The 16,308-nt window shown below is 35.0% G+C and overlaps 10 non-coding genes and 4 pseudogenes across 10 annotated transcripts; 10 read left to right on the top strand and 4 right to left on the bottom strand.

Annotated features, from left to right (window-relative positions):
• Positions 1-92: 92 nt before the first annotated feature.
• On the bottom strand, positions 93-1,560 carry LOC131356264 (uncharacterized; annotated as a pseudogene).
• A 1,462-nt stretch (positions 1,561-3,022) lies between these two features.
• On the top strand, positions 3,023-3,236 carry LOC131356897 (small nucleolar RNA U3). The gene has a single exon (XR_009205142.1). It is a non-coding gene; the product is annotated as a small nucleolar RNA U3 (small nucleolar RNA).
• Positions 3,237-4,685: 1,449 nt separating this feature from the next.
• LOC131357033 (small nucleolar RNA U3) lies at positions 4,686-4,898 on the top strand. The gene has a single exon (XR_009205224.1). It is a non-coding gene; the product is annotated as a small nucleolar RNA U3 (small nucleolar RNA).
• Positions 4,899-5,680: 782 nt separating this feature from the next.
• On the top strand, positions 5,681-5,897 carry LOC131356929 (small nucleolar RNA U3). The gene has a single exon (XR_009205173.1). It is a non-coding gene; the product is annotated as a small nucleolar RNA U3 (small nucleolar RNA).
• Positions 5,898-8,555: 2,658 nt separating this feature from the next.
• On the top strand, positions 8,556-8,753 carry LOC131356946 (small nucleolar RNA U3; annotated as a pseudogene).
• Positions 8,754-9,301: 548 nt separating this feature from the next.
• Positions 9,302-9,515, top strand: LOC131357037 (small nucleolar RNA U3). Its single transcript, XR_009205228.1, has one exon. It is a non-coding gene; the product is annotated as a small nucleolar RNA U3 (small nucleolar RNA).
• Positions 9,516-10,012: 497 nt separating this feature from the next.
• LOC131356978 (small nucleolar RNA U3) lies at positions 10,013-10,206 on the bottom strand (annotated as a pseudogene).
• A 287-nt stretch (positions 10,207-10,493) lies between these two features.
• Positions 10,494-10,707, top strand: LOC131356896 (small nucleolar RNA U3). The gene has a single exon (XR_009205141.1). It is a non-coding gene; the product is annotated as a small nucleolar RNA U3 (small nucleolar RNA).
• Positions 10,708-11,542: 835 nt separating this feature from the next.
• Positions 11,543-11,756, bottom strand: LOC131356920 (small nucleolar RNA U3). Its single transcript, XR_009205164.1, has one exon. It is a non-coding gene; the product is annotated as a small nucleolar RNA U3 (small nucleolar RNA).
• A 1,003-nt stretch (positions 11,757-12,759) lies between these two features.
• On the top strand, positions 12,760-12,969 carry LOC131356902 (small nucleolar RNA U3). The gene has a single exon (XR_009205147.1). It is a non-coding gene; the product is annotated as a small nucleolar RNA U3 (small nucleolar RNA).
• A 778-nt stretch (positions 12,970-13,747) lies between these two features.
• On the top strand, positions 13,748-13,953 carry LOC131356932 (small nucleolar RNA U3). Its single transcript, XR_009205176.1, has one exon. It is a non-coding gene; the product is annotated as a small nucleolar RNA U3 (small nucleolar RNA).
• A 796-nt stretch (positions 13,954-14,749) lies between these two features.
• LOC131356899 (small nucleolar RNA U3) lies at positions 14,750-14,963 on the bottom strand. The gene has a single exon (XR_009205144.1). It is a non-coding gene; the product is annotated as a small nucleolar RNA U3 (small nucleolar RNA).
• A 203-nt stretch (positions 14,964-15,166) lies between these two features.
• LOC131356950 (small nucleolar RNA U3) lies at positions 15,167-15,363 on the top strand (annotated as a pseudogene).
• Positions 15,364-15,911: 548 nt separating this feature from the next.
• On the top strand, positions 15,912-16,125 carry LOC131357050 (small nucleolar RNA U3). The gene has a single exon (XR_009205241.1). It is a non-coding gene; the product is annotated as a small nucleolar RNA U3 (small nucleolar RNA).
• The last annotated feature ends 183 nt before the right edge of the window (positions 16,126-16,308 follow it).

The raw sequence follows: 16,308 nt of genomic DNA, 5'->3' as shown, positions 1-16,308 counted from the left end.
ATGCGTGAATTTACACACGTACATACACACGTTCTCAACTTATTGTGTGCTCTAGAGAAATCAGTCACAATAATTTATGCAGAAGTAAAGATTCATAAGATGATCCAGGTGTCTACTTGGATAATCATCTCCCTCACACTCTGCTTATCATTGAGGTCTGCCCTGTACCACTTCCCCAAGCTCTTCACTGGTCTCTCCCGAACTGTTGGGATGATGGTATCTTTAATCCTGAAGCGGAACCGGTCCTGGATATGGCCCTTTCTCAACACCAAGCTTCTGGACTTCTCTGGTTTAAACTCCATCCTAGTCCAATCAGTGTGCTTAACCAGGTCCTCCAAAATCCATCTGCCTTCAGGTACTGATTTTGTCATGATGGTAAGGCTCTTATAGGTACCTGCTGGATGCCGCTAGCCAACACTGCACCCTGCCTCAACTTCTCTGCTGACTTAACAAGAAGGTTCATTGCTGCCGAAAACAAGATCACTGAAATCGTACAGACAGTGACAATGCCCACTTCTAGCCTCTGCCAATCGGTGGTGAAGTCTCCACAGGTGAAATGCACCTAGTAGCACTGCACAAGCTTCTGGAAACGCTCTGGAACATGATAGGTCTTCAACATCAGATCCACCAACTTATGGGGTATCGTCCCATAGGCATTTGTTAAGTCCAGCCACAGGACTGCCGGGTCACCACGGTTCTTCTTCTCTTCAATGATCTTAGTGATTATACTGGTGTGCTCAAGACAGCCTGCTACTGCTGGAACTCCCCGCTTTTGGACAGATGTATCCATGTACCTGTTGTCCATCATAAAGGACGTCAGCCTCTTTGCTAGAATCACAAGAAAAAGCTTTCCTTCAACGTTTAGGAGTGAGATGGTACGGAATTGCTTGATCCCTGTTGAATTTTCTTCCCTCAGCGACTAGCCAGCAAGGAAGTCCTTCTTCCATGCCACTCTCAGTAGCTTCCATAGACGTGTCCTGAGCCTTTTACAATATTTATACACCTTGTACGGAATGCCATTCGGACCTGGGGCTGACTTTGCTCTGGCCTTCCTGAGAAAGGTATTCATCTCTTGCCAGCTCGGTTCCTCATCTCTAAAGGGGATAGCTGGTTCTGTTGGTTTAATGAGTTCCTGCATCTCCTCTAAACTGTCCTTTCTTCTAGGATCGCTGTGGACCTGACGAGGGTGCTCCTCCACCTCCTCCTTTGTTGCTTTTAGCTGCCCTGATCCTACATTACCCAGAAGTTTTGGCATATATTTGAAGGAAATCCGTCCGCTCCTTCATTCTTCGCTTCCTATCCCTGCGGTGACATTCGGCTTTTCGCAAGGTCTTTACGCGTTCTCTCAAGTTGTCACGCGTTTCTGTGAGTGCTGGTTTCTCATCCGCTGTTGCTTTGCGATACGCCTTTCTCAGCCTCCGCAAATCCCCCCTACGGATTGCTATCTCCTTCACGTCTGTTTTCCTTTGTCTGGACATATGTTCTACCCTTCGTCTCTTTCTTTCCAAAGCGATCAGCACCTATACTCCAAATAATGGAAGCCATGGCCTTGAGCTTCTTCCCCACATCTCCTGCCAAGGCTGTTCCCAGCACCTCATCCACATCATGATCAAACCTCTCCCACTCCTTCCTTTCCACCGCAGCCGGCCAGTTCAATGCTTCCTTTCGGACTATTCTTACACATGCATCCTGTCCAGGATGTCTAATATCCTGTATACCCTCCCCCTCTGTCTGGTGCTTCATGTCCTCTGCCACATCAACGATGCTGTTCCTGCTCCCATCTTCATCACGCACCTGGAGATTCTGAGGACTGTGGTTTGCCTCCTGCCCCGGCCTCTCCTCCATCTCACCAGGTTTCCCCGTGCGTTGTACATTATGCTCAGGTTGCAAGTACTTCATCTTTGACTGATGTATCTTCAGACCCCTCTCATTTTTACATATCCTCCCACATCCACAGACCCAAGATAAATCACTTCGCTGTTCCATGGTCAATTGTCCATCATGAGTGGTCATAACACAGTTTTGTCCTGTGGGCCGATCATCCTCCCCCACTCTCGCTCCACCCCGGGGGTATCTTGTAATATACCTTTCCATAGCGATTAGCAGTGGGTTCCTCCTCACAGAGGTTGTGCTTCAGCGGGCCAAGCCTCCACACTCCGACTTTGGTTTTTCCCAAACGTCAGCCGTCTCTCCTAGCTGTCACCGTTCTTTCTCGGTCGCCAACTTGTCTTTCCAAGTAGTCACATATAAATGTTAACAAATCATTTAATTTTCTTATTCAGTGTCTTTCAATTTCAAATTTCTGTCTTGCATACCCTCCTTAAATTAAACACTATCTGAACAAACACTCTATTTCAGAACACAAGACAGTCAATTGGAAACTTCAATCTCTCTTGCAGTTTAATAAAACAAATCACTCTGTTCACGTATGCTTCCTCTCACGTTTCATAAGAAACGAAGAACAGTCATCAATGACTCAGAAACCCAGACCCAGATGCTCAGTGAAGAGAGTACACTCAGCTGATCACACCACCCTCTGGAGAGCTTACCTGTCCTGCTTGGTGCTGTTTCCAAACTAAGCTGTGATGCTTCCCATCAGGATGCTCTCAGAGGTGCAGGTATGATTTTTTTTTTTTTTTTTTTTTAGCACCTTTGAGGGCAGTTTAAAGTCCTTTAGGTGTCTGAGATGGTAAAGATGCTGCTGGGCCTTCTTCACCAGGGTGTTGATGTGACAAGACCATGACAATCCTGCGTGATTTGAACACCTATGTACTGGAAACTGTCCACTCTCTCCACTGGGGTCCCACTGATAGTGAGGGGATGGTGAATCCTCTCCTGCTTTGTACTAAAGTCCACTCAATTTAGTCTGTTTCTGTATAAATCTATGGTATATATTTTTAAGAAACATCAAACACGTCATTTTATAGCTCACATATTTAACAGATAAAGTATTTTTACATCTACCGTCTTCAGGATCTGTGTGTCAGTTGAAGTGATCGACTGTCTGAGGAAGTGACAAGTTAAGACTGTACTTTCAGAGATCATTTCTAATGTGACTGATTAGAAAACATTATTTGAAAGTGCTACATCTCCCTAATCACGATGAAGAGCTGTGATGTATTCTTCTGAGTGTGAATCAGATTCCAGCTGATGAGTTCTGTCCCAGGCTTGAGTTGTTGATGAATGTTATCTGTTTCTTATGAAGCATGAGAGGAAGAGTACATGATCAGAGTGATTAGTAAAATTGAGTTAAAAAAGAGTTTTTACTGTTGAGTTATGTTTTTGTTCAGATAGTTTTGCTTGTGATTTTTTTAAGCTTTTGTTTCTTTTAGGTTCTATTTATACGTTCTTAAAAACCAAAACTTCTAATTTAACCTGATTTCAATTACAAAGCTATGTTGATCTATATGCAATGGCTAGATAGTATGGCTAGAGGCAATTTTCAATATTACAAAGAAAGAAATCAATAGCTAATTTTTTTACATTTTTCATCTCCCCAAAACTATTAATGTTTATTTGTAGTCTGATGGCCTTAAAAACTATTAAAAATCTGTAAAATGCTGCATTTTTAAATAGTAATTTCATGTATGAATTGTTGTCCTCAACACCCAGGACTGAACTGTTCTACACTCTCTCTCACACACACACACACACACACACACACACACACACACACACACACACACACACACACACACACACACACACACACACACACACACACACACACACACACACACACACACACACACACACACACACACACACACACACACACACTCTCTCACTCAGGACTGAACTGTATATCAACTCTCTGTCTTTCTCACACACAGATACACACACTCTCTCTCTTGACTGTGTGGACATGCACACACAATTTATATTGTTTGTTACTTATTGCACTACCTCTACCTGTCATCTGCTGCTATAGTCATATTTATGTTTATTTCTATTTGCACTACCTCAACCGCTGCTGTGTTTTTTTTGCACAATATTTTTGCACAATACTTTTTTACATCATTTCACTGTATCTTATTTTATTTCACTTACATTCCATTACACATGTTCTTTTCTTTCTTTTTCGGCGCTAAGTGTCCTGTGTTCTTTTGTGTTCTCTTTCTTGTATTTATTGTCTTTTTGCACTGTCTTGTCTATGCTCTGTTTGCACCTAGCTGCCCACTGTGCACTTTCCGTGGCTAAGACAAACTTCTGTCCTAGCTCTGTGGTGTTGTTTTGTGTTGAACTCTTTGTTGTTGTATGTTTATGTAGCACCAGGTCCTGGAGAAACGTTGTTTCATTTCACTACATGTACTGCGTCAGCTATATGTGGTTGAAATGACAATAAAGCTTCTTGAATCTTGAATCTAATGGCACTGCACAAGCTAGTGGCGTCATCTAGCAAGGAATATGAGAGGAAGAGTACATGATCAGAGTGATTAGTGTCATTGAGTTAAAAGCAAGACCAAGAATTGTGATTGCCTATCCTTGTTTTTGAGCATTAATTTCAATGAATTTCAATTTTAACATTGTATGAAGTCAACATATGTGGTTGACTGAGTTTGAGAAGTCATTGAGATGACTTCAAGGTGTTCTTTTCAAATTGCTCTATGTGAAGAGAAACATCTACCGTCTTCAGGATCTGTGTGTTAGTTGAAGTGATCGACTGTCTGAGGAAGTGAAAAGTTAAGACTATACTTTCAGGGATCATTTCTATAGTGACTGACTAGAAACGTGATTTGAAAGTGATACATCTCCCTGATCACGATGAAGAGCTGTGATGTATTCTTCTGAGTGTGAATCAGATTCAAGCTACTGATTTCTATCACAGGCTTGAGTCGTTGATGAACATTCTCTGTTTCTTATGAAACATGGTTGGAAGGGTACATGATCTGAGTGATTAGTGTAATACAGTTGAAAGAGGGGTCTAACTTTTCAATTGTGTGTTTATTTTTTTTATTCAGAAGGTTTATTCTGATAAATTTGTTTGTTTTTCTTTTGAGCTTTATTGTTCTTAAAGGACAAGGTGTTTAATTTATCCTTATGTTGTTTACAATGCTATATTGATTGAGTATGGTTATGGATGACGTTACTCAAAGTAAAAAAAAAAAAAAACAAGCTTAAAAGATTTACAAATGATGAACTCATACGATGTTTACGCCATAATCTTAAATAGGCCAAACCCACAAAGCAAAATTCATGGATCTTTGTTTTACCTCAGTGACACTAATCACTCTGATCATGTACTCTTTCTATCATGTTTCATAAAAGTCAGTGACTCAAACACGAGAGACTCATTATCTTAAACCTGAGTGAGGCTCAGAAGGGTACATCACAGCTCTTCCCAATAAGTTACTATAGAAATAATACCTGAAAGTATAGCCCTTATATTTCTTCAGGCAATTAAACACTTCAATGAAAATATATACAAAGAAAAAAACAAAAAAAAAACTATTGGGATACTTCAGGAAAAAATGATTCTATTAGATAATGTATGAACAAACATTTCATCTTCTCAGACAATCGAACACTTCAACTAACACAGATATATAATAGAGAAAATGTCAGAAAAAAGCAAGACTAAAATAATATGTAAAATAATAATACTTTATCTTTTAACAAAAAATAAAACAAAAACACACACAGAAGCACAAAAAAATCATGAGAAGTGAATTTAAACAGTCTGAAAACACTCCCACTCTAGATCATTTCTATAGTGACTGACTAGGAAACGTGATTTTTAAGTGATACGTCTCCCTGATCACGATGAAGAGCTGTGATGTATTCTTCTGCGTGTGAATCAGATTCAAGTTAATGATTTTTATCACAGGCTTGAGTTATTGATGAATGTTCTCTGTTTCTTATGAAGCATGAGAAGAAGACTACATGATCTGAGTGATTAGTGTCATCCAGTTGAAAGAAAGCTATAGATTTTCATTTATTTTATAGGTAGAGAGTTTATTCTCCTTTTAAGGAACAAAGCTTTTAATTTAACCTTATGCTTATTAAAAAACTTTATTGATTGAGTATGGCTATGGATGATGTGACTCAAAGTAAAAAAAATATCCTAAAAAAGTATTAAAAAAAACAAGCTTAAAAGAATCATAAATGAAAGCAGAAATTATCTTATCTTTTAAATATGTAAGCTATAAAAATTACATGTTTGAGGTTTTTAAAAAATATACACCATAGATTTATACAGAAACAGACTAATTTGTAAATACAAATTAAAATAATTTAGGCAGAAATATTCATAAGATAATGAGTATCAAAGTTCAAACACTTTCAAAACACAGATATTTGTAGCTGCTGTTAGAAAGTAACAAAATTTACACATCACCTGATAAACTCCTGCTGTATTATTCTCCAAATTATATAATATAAAGCAGAAAAATGAGAAAAACTGCTTCTTTTATTTTTTATTTTTTCAACTTAATGATCTCTCTAATTATTTAAGTTATCTCATTAACTTAAACCTGAGTCATGTTCAGAAGAGTACATCACAGCTCTTCATTGGGATTAGGGAGATGTTACACTTTCAAATCACATTTTCTCACCAGTTTCTATAGAAATGATCCCTGAAAATACGGTCTCCATTTCCTCAGGCAGCCAAGCACCTCAACTAACATACTACATATAATAGAGAAAATGTCAACACTAAAATAAAGAATTTCACTTTCATTTTAAATGACTTCAAGGTGTTCTTTTCAAAGTGCTCTATGTGAAGAGAAACATCTACTGTCTTCAGGAAAACCACTGTAGAAAAGCACACACCATCTATATGCAGCAGCAATGACTTCATGAACTTTTTCAATAAAAAAATTGACACTATCAGGTAAAATATCCAGGATATTAAATTAAAACCAAATTATTTGATAGATAACTCATATAAATATTTCTCATCAGAGCTTCGAATGCTTTACTCCACTTCAAGAGCCTGATCTAATTTCACTAATTTCCTCTTCAAAACTTTCAACCTGCATACTAGATCCTTTACCCACGTCTTTCCTTAAACAGATATTACCATTAATTAATCATTAATCAAGGGAAGAATTAATCATTCTAAAAATCATTAATTCTTCCCTAAGCACTGGCTATGTGCCTAAATCTTTTAAGCTAGCAATTATCAAACCACTGATTAAAAAACTTGACCTCGACCCCTGTCAGCTGTCTAACTATAGACCGATATCAAACCTGCCCTTTATCTCCAAGATCCTAGAAAAGGCAGTAGCACAGCAGTTATGTTCATACCTGCATAGAAATAACATTTATGAAATGTATCAGTCAGGATTTAGGCCTCATCATAGCACAGAGACAGCACTGGTTAAAGTGGTAAATGACCTGTTACTGGCTTCTGATCAGGGTTGTGTCTCCATACTGGTGCTACTTGATCTTAGTGCAGCTTTTGACACCATTGACCACACTATTCTCCTTGATAGGCTAGAACATGTTGTTGGTGTTAAAGAACAGCCCTCTCCTGGCTCAGGTCTTATTTGACTGACCATTATCAGTTTGTAGATCTAGATCAGGGGTGTCCAATCTTATCCGCAAAGGGCCGGCGTGGGTGCTGGTTTTTACTCCAACCAAGCAGAAGCCACACCTGAGTCCACTGAAAGCCAAGATCAGTTGATTAGCCAGTTGGAATCAGGTGTAGCTTCTGCTTGGTTGGAATGAAAGCCTGCACCCACACCGGCCCTTTGCGGATAAGATTGGACACCCCTGATCTAGATGGTGACATCTCTATGCATACCACGATTATGTTCGGTGTTCCACCCAGGAGACAGCTGTGGACAGAGCCACTTGGGGATTTTCACACCGTCACAGATCTGCCATTACATCTGTCACCTTGTGACAGCAAGGAACTAGTGTCTATAATGACCTCAGAAACTACAGACCTAATAGTTCCTCATGGGCCATTGATTGCTGTTGTAGAAAGGACATTAATCAGTTACAGTTACATTATTTACTGTTTAGGGTGTCCCAAATGAGGATGGGTTCCCTTCTGAGCCTGGTTCGTCTCAAGGCTTCTTTCTCATATCTTCCCATGGAGTTTTTCCTTGCCAACGTCGCCACAGGCTTGCTCATTAGGGATAAAACAGTTTCATAATTTAATTTAATGATTTATTTTTATTTCCAGTTTGTTTGTTTATTTATTCCTTTCTCTGTTTATCTTCCTTTGTAAAGCTGCTTTGAGACAACATCCATTGTAAAAGGCACTATACAAATAAAATGAACTGAATTTAATAAAGAAAACATCAGAAAAAAAAAAAAAACACACTAAAATAATTTACATAAAAACTAAAACCACCTCCAACTCAAAACAACCACGTATACTGACTGCACATGATCAATAAACTTAGGCTCAAAACATAAACAAGGCAACTAAAGCTTTTAGTTTTTCTTTTAACTGGATTATACTAATCACTCAGATCATGTACTCTTTCTCTTATGCTTCATAAGAAACAGAGAACATTCATCAATGACTCAAGCCTATGAAACCATTAGCTTGAATCTGTGTGTTAGTTGAAGTGATCGACTGTCTGAGGAAGTGAAAAGTTAAGACTATACTTTCAGGGATCATTTCTATAGTACCTGATGAGAAAATGTGATTTGAAAGTGTTACATCTATTCTAATCCCAATGAAGAGCTGTGATGGACTCTTCTGAACATGACTCAGGTTTAAGTTAATGAGTCTCTCGTGTTTGTGTCATTGATTTTTATAGAACATGAGAGGAAGAGTACATGATTAGAGAGATCCTTAAGTTGAAAAAATAAAAAATTTATGAAGCAGTGATTCTCGGGTTTTCTGCTTTATATATGGAGAATAACACAGCAGGAGTTTATGAGGTGATGTGTAAATTTTGTTTCCTTTTAACAGCAGCTAAAAATATCCATGTTTTGAAAGTATCTTCGACACTCATCTTCTTATGAATCTTTACTTCTGCTTAAATTACTGTGACTGATTTCTATAGAGCACACAATAAAATGGGAACTTGTGTATGTACGTGTGTAAATTCATGCATTAGTATTTACAAATTAGTCTGTTTCCGTATATATTTATAGTTTTTTTTTAATCCAAAATGTCATTTTATAGTTATTTTTACAGTGTTCAAATTCACCTTTAATGAGTTTTTTGTGCCTCTGTGTGTTTTGTTTGTTGTTAAAAGATAAAGTATTTTCTGCTTTCATTTTAAATGACTTCAAGGTGTTCTTTTCAAAGTGCTCTATGTGAAGAGAAACATCTACCGTCTTCAGGATCTGTGTGTTAGTTGAAGTGATCGACTGTCTGAGGAAGTGAAAAGTTAAGACTATACTTTCAGGGATCATTTCTATAGTGACTGACTAGGAAATGTGATTTGAAAGTGATACGTCTCTCTAATCACGATGAAGAGCTGTGATGTATTCTTCTGAGTGTGAATCAGATTCAAGTTAATGATTTTTATCACAGGCTTGAGTTATTGATGAACATTCTCTGTTTCTTATGAAGCGTGAGAAGAAGAATTCATGATCTGAGTGATTAGTGTCATCCAGTTGAAAGAAAGCTATAGATTTTCATTTATTTTATAGGTAGAGTGTTTATTCCGCTTTTAAGGACAAAGCTTTTAATTTAACCTTATGCTTATTAAAAAACTTTATTGATTGAGTATGGCTATGGATGATGTGACTCAAAGTAAAAAAAATATCCTAAAAAAGTATTAAAAAAACAAGCTTAAAAGAATCATAAATGAAAGCAGAAATTATCTTATCTTTTAAATATGTAAGCTATAAAAATTACGTTTGAGGTTTTTAAAAAATGTACACCATAGATTTATACAGAAACAGACTAATTTGTAAATACAAATTAAAATAATTTATGCAGAAATATTCATAAGATAATGAGTATCAAAGTTCAAACACTTTCAAAACACAGATATTTGTAGATGCTGTTAGAAAGCAACAAAATTTACACATCACCTGATAAACTCCTGCTGTTTTATTCTCCAAATGATATAATATAATGTAGAAAAACTTAATGATCTCTCTAATCATGTACTCTTCCTCTCATGTTCTATAAAAATCAATGACACAAACACGAGAGACTCATTAACTTAAACCTGAGTCATGTTCAGAAGAGTCCATCACAGCTCTTCACTGGGATTAGGGAGATGTAACACTTTCAAATCACATTTTCTCATCAGGTACTATAGAAAAGATTTTTTGTAAAAAAAAAAAAAATCAAACGTAATTTTCTAGTTCACATTTTTAGAGTAGGAGTTGTATTTTCAGAATGTTTAAATTCACTTACTATGATGTTCCTTATCTTATGAATTTCTCTGTGCTTCTGTGTCATTTTTGGTTTTGTTTTTTGTTAAAAGATAAAGTAAAGATTTTTTGCTTTGATTTTAAATGACTTCAAGGTGTTCTTTTCAAAGTGCTCTGTGTGAAGAGAAACATCTACCATCTTCAGGATCTGTGTGTTAGTTGAAGTGATCGACTGTCTGAGGAAGTGAAAAGTTAAGACTATACTTTCTTGGATCATTTCTGTAGTGATTGATTAGAAAATGTGATTTGAACGTGTTACGTCTCCTTAATCACGATGAAGAGCTGTGATGTATTCTTCTGAGCGTGAATCAGATTCAAGCTACTGATTTCTGTTACAGGCTTGAATCATTAATGAACATTTTCTGTTTATTATGATGTATGTGCTGAAGAGTACATGATCAGAGTGATTAGTGTCACTGTGATAAAAGAGACGTTAAATTTTTCAAGTGAACCTTTTGTGTTTTCTCAGGTAGTGTTTTGTTTTATTTTATGTGTGGTTCTTTTTTTGTGTTTTTTAAGGATGTTATTTTATTTATTTTGAATTAATTTTTTTTTTTGCTGTTTTTTTCCGGGGTGTGTGTGTTAGTTGAAATCATTGACTGCTGGAGAAAATGAAATGTAAGGACTATACTTTCATGGATCATTTCTATAGTAGCTGATTAAGAAATTATTTATAATCAGTATTGGGGAGTAACTAGTTACATGTAACAGCGTTACATAATTTAATTACAAAAAAATGGAGCTGTAATTCATTACAGTTACTGAGAAAATATATGTAATTAAATTACAGTTACTTATGAAAATGTTAAAGATTCCAAATAGAGTTACATCTGAACGTTTTCTTTAAAAAAAACTAGGATATGTTAAATAATATTAATTTGTTGCTAGTATTTGTTAAAGCGGTGCTATTCTGATGATTTTGATTGGTTCTCTGGTTTGAATTTGCAGCGAGTCTGCCAATTATATTAATCCACATTGCTGCTGAAAGCTTGAGGCTACTACACTGTCTGAGACATTTCATCTTCCCAGATAATCAAACACTTCAGCTATCACAAATATATAACAGAAAATATCAGAAAAAAACAAGACTAAAATTATATAAATAAAAAAATAACTTCATCCTTTAAGTCCACACAGAAACCAACAAAATCTCAAACTCACAACAACCACATAAAATTAAAGATAAAATTAAGGCTTAACAAAAACATAATAACTTTAGCTCTCTTTTAACTCACTAACACTAATCACTCTGATCATGTACATTTCCTCTCATGCTTTAGAAGAAACAGAGAACATTCATCAATGACTCAAGCCTGTGATAAAAATCATTTGCTCGTATCTGATTTGCGCTCAGAAGAATACATCACAGTGCTTCATCGGGATTAGAGAGACAGATCACTTTCAAATCACATTTCCTAATCAGTCACTATAGAAATGATCTCTGAAAGTATAGTCGTAACTTTTCACTTCCTCAGACAGTCAATCACTTCAACTAACACACAGATCCTGAAGACAGTAGATGTTTCTCTTCACATGGAGAACTTTGAAAAGAACACCTTGAAGTCATTTAAAATAAAAACAAAAATTATTTTATCTTTTAAATATGTAAGCTATAAAATTACATGTTTGAGGTTTTTAAAAAAATATACACCATAGATTCATACAGAAACAGACTAATTTGTAAATACAAATTAAAATAATTTAGGCAGAAATAGAGATTCATAAGATAATGAGTATCAAAATTCAAACACTTTCAAAACATGGATATTTTTATCTGCTGTTAGAAAGTAACAAAAACGACACATACACTGGAAAAAAATATCAGGAAAAAAAAATCTAAACTAAAAAATTATCCTAAAAAACACAAAAAAAAGAACCTAAAAATAGGCACGAGCTCAAAAGAATCACAAATGAAACTAGAGCAGGGGCGTCATTATGGGGGATGCAGAGGTTGCTAGGCATATTGGCCAACTTTGGTCGATAACTTTTAATTTTATTTAAAAAAAATTTTTTTTACATACAAGAACATGTTAAATAATAATATTGTTAACCGCACAAAAAATAATGCACTGTGACTGTGTATGTGCGTGTGTAAATTCACTCATAAGTATTTAATATTTTGTCTGTTTCTGTATAAATTCATGGTACTTTTTGTAAAAAATAAAACAAATCAAAAAATCAAAAATGTAATTTTATAGTTCACATATTTAGAGTAGAAGTTGTATTTTCAGAGTGTTTAAATTCACTTACTGCGATGTTCCTAATCTTATGACTTTTTCTGTGCTTCTGTGTATTTTGTTGTTTTTTGGTTTTTTATTAAAAGATAAAGTATTTTCTGCTTTCATTTTAAATGACTCCAAGGTGTTCTTTTCAAAGTGCTCTATGTGAAGAGAAACATCTACCGTCTTCAGGATCTGTGTGTTAGTTGAAGTGATGGACTGTCTGAGGAAGTGAAAAGTTAAGACTATACTTTCAGGGATCATTTTTATAATGATTGACTAGGAGATGTGATTTGAAAGTGATACGGTTCCCTGATCACGATGAAGAACTGTGATGTATTCTTCTGAGTGTGAATCAGATTCAAGCTAATGATTTCCCAGGCTTGAGTCATTGATGAACATTCTCTCTTTCTTATGAAGCATGGTTAGAAGGGTACATGATCTGAGTGATTAGTGTAATACAGTTGAAAGAGGGGTCTAACTATTCAATTGTGTGTTTTTTTTTTTTTGTTCAGAAGGTTTATTCTGATAAATTTGTTTGTTTTTCTTTTGAGCTTTATTGTTCTTAAAGGACAAGGTGTTTAATTTATCCTTATGTTGTTTACAATGCTATATTGATTGAGTATGGCTATGGATGACGTTACTCAAAGGAAAAAAAAAACAAGCTTAAAAGATTTACAAATGATGAACTCATACGATGTTTACGCCATAATCTTAAATAGGCCAAACCCACAAAGCAAAATTCATGGATCTTTGTTTTACCTCAGTGACACTAATCACTCTGATCATGTACTCTTTCTATCATGTTTCATAAAAGTCAGTGACTCAAACACGAGACTCATTATCTTAAATCTGAGTGAGGCTCAGAAGGGTACATCACAGCTCTTCCCAATAAGTTACTATAGAAATAATACCTGAAAGTATAGCCCTTATATTTCTTCAGGCAATTAAACACTTCAATGAAAATATATACAAAGAAAAAAACAAAAAAAAAACTATTGGGATACTTCAGGAAAAAATGATTCTATTAGATAATGTATGAACAAACATTTCATCTTCTCAGACAATCGAACACTTCAACTAACACAGATATATAATAGAGAAAATGTCAGAAAAAAGCAAGACTAAAATAATATGTAAAATAATAATACTTTATCTTTTAACAAAAAATAAAACAAAAACACACACACAGAAGCACAAAAAAATCATGAGAAGTGAATTTAAACAGTCTGAAAACACTCCCACTCTAGATCATTTCTATAGTGACTGACTAGGAAACGTGATTTGAAAGTGATACGTCTCCCTGATCACGATGAAGAGCTGTGATGTATTCTTCTGAGCGTGAACTAATGATTTCTATTACAGGCTTGAGTCATTGATGAACGTTCTCTGTTTCTTATGAAGTACGAGAGGAAGAGTACATGGTCAGAGTGATTAGTAAAATTGAATCAAAAAAGAGATTTTGCTTTTGAATTATGTGTTTTTATTTTTAGATGTAACGTTTTTGTTCAGATAGTTTTGCTTGTGATTCTTTTGAGCTTTTGCCTCTTTTAGATTCTGTTTACACATTCTTAAAAAACAAAGCTTCTAATTTAACATATCAATTACAAAGCTATATTGACTGAGTATGGCTAGATGCAATATTCAATATTACAAAGAAAGAAATCAATAGCTAATTTTTTACATTTTTCATCTCCTCAAAACTATGAATGTTTATTTGTAGTCTGATGGCCTTAAAAACTATTAAAAATCTGCAAAATGCTGCATTTTTAAATAGTTATTTCATGTATGAATTGGTTTCTAATGGCACTGCACGAGCTAGTGGCGTCATCTAGCAAGGAATATGAGAGGAAGAGTACATGATCAGAGTGATTAGTGTCATTGAGTTAAAAGTAAGACCAACAATTGTGATTGCTTATCCTTGTTTTTAAGAATTAATTTCAATGAATTTCAATTTGAACATTGTATGAAGTCAATATACTGTATGTGGTTGATTGAGTTTGAGATTATTCTATGTGGTTTTCTGCATACTTAAGGGACAAAGTACTTTATTCTGAGTTCATCTTATTGTGTGTTCTATAGAAATCTGTCACAGTAATTTTTTAGATTATTAGCTGCTGTTAAAAATGAACAAAAACTTTTAACTTTTCTAAATTTCTAATACTAAAATCAAAACTACTGTCCAAAATATAAACAATCAGCTTAAATTTTCAGTTTTTCTTTCAACTCACATTACTCAGATCATGTACTCTTCTTCTGTTGCTTCCTAAGAAACAGAGAAAGATCATCAATGACCCAAGCCTGTGACAAAAATCATTAGCCTGAATCAGATTCAGGCTCAGAAGAATACATCAGAGCTCTCCATCATGATTAGGAAGATGCATCACTTTCAAATCACATTTCCTAGTCAATCACTATAGAAACGATTTCTGAAAGTATAGTCTTAACTTCTCACTTCCTCAGACAGTCGATCACTTCAACTAACACACAGATCCTGAAGACGGTAGATGTTTCTCTTCACATAGAGCACTTTGAAAAGAACACCTTGAAGTCATTTAAAATGAAAGTGAAATTCTTTATTTTAGTGTTGACATTTTCTCTATTATATGTAGTATGTTAGTTGAGGTGCTTGGCTGCCTGAGGAAATGGAGACCGTATTTTCAGGTATCTTTTCTATAGTACCTGATGAGAAAATGTGATTTGAAAGTGTTACATCTCCCTAATCCCAATGAAGAGCTGTGATGTACTCTTCTGAACATGACTCACGTTTAAGTTAATGAGTCTCTCGTGTTTGTGTCATTGATTTTTATAGAACATGAGAGGAAGAGTACATGATTAGAGAGATCATTAAGTTGAAAAAATAAAAAATTTATGAAGCAGTGTTTCTCGGGTTTTCTGCTTTATATATGGAGAATAACACAGCAGGAGTTTATGAGGTGATGTGTAAATTTTGTTTCCTTTTAACAGCAGCTAAAAATATCCATGTTTTGAAAGTATCTTCGATACTCATCTTCTTATGAATCTTTACTTCTGCTTAAATTACTGTGACTGATTTCTATAGAGCACACAATAAAATGGGAACTTGTGTATGTACGTGTGTAAATTCATGCATTAGTATTTACAAATTAGTCTGTTTCCGTATATATTTATAGTTTTTTTTTAATCCAAAATGTCATTTTATAGTTATTTTTACAGTGTTCAAATTCACCTTTAATGAGTTTTTTGTGCCTCTGTGTGTTTTGTTTGTTGTTAAAAGATAAAGTATTTTCTGCTTTCATTTTAAATGACTTCAAGGTGTTCTTTTCAAAGTGCTCTATGTGAAGAGAAACATCTACCGTCTTCAGGATCTGTGTGTTAGTTGAAGTGATCGACTGTCTGAGGAAGTGAAAAGTTAAGACTATACTTTCAGGGATCATTTCTATAGTGATTGACTAGGAACTGTGATTTGAAAGTGATACGTCTCTCTAATCACGATGAAGAGCTGTGATGTATTCTTCTGAGTGTGAATCAGATTCAAGTTAATGATTTTTATCACAGGCTTGAGCAGTTGATGAATGTTCTCTGTTTCTTATGAAGCATGAGAAGAAGAATACATGATCTGAGTGATTAGTGTCATTCAGTTGAAAGAAAGCTATAGGTTTTCAATTATTTTAGATGTAGAGAGTTTATTCTGCTTTTAAATTAACCTTATGTTTATTTAAAAAAAAATTAATTGATTGAGTATGGCTATGGATGATGTGACTCAAAGTAAAAAAAATATCCTAAAAAAGTATTAAAAAAAACAAGCTTA

This window comes from Hemibagrus wyckioides, linkage group LG07, assembly GCF_019097595.1.
Source record: "Hemibagrus wyckioides isolate EC202008001 linkage group LG07, SWU_Hwy_1.0, whole genome shotgun sequence".
In the NCBI taxonomy this organism is placed as follows: domain Eukaryota; kingdom Metazoa; phylum Chordata; class Actinopteri; order Siluriformes; family Bagridae; genus Hemibagrus; species Hemibagrus wyckioides.
This window is presented reverse-complemented; position numbering and strand designations above follow the sequence as displayed.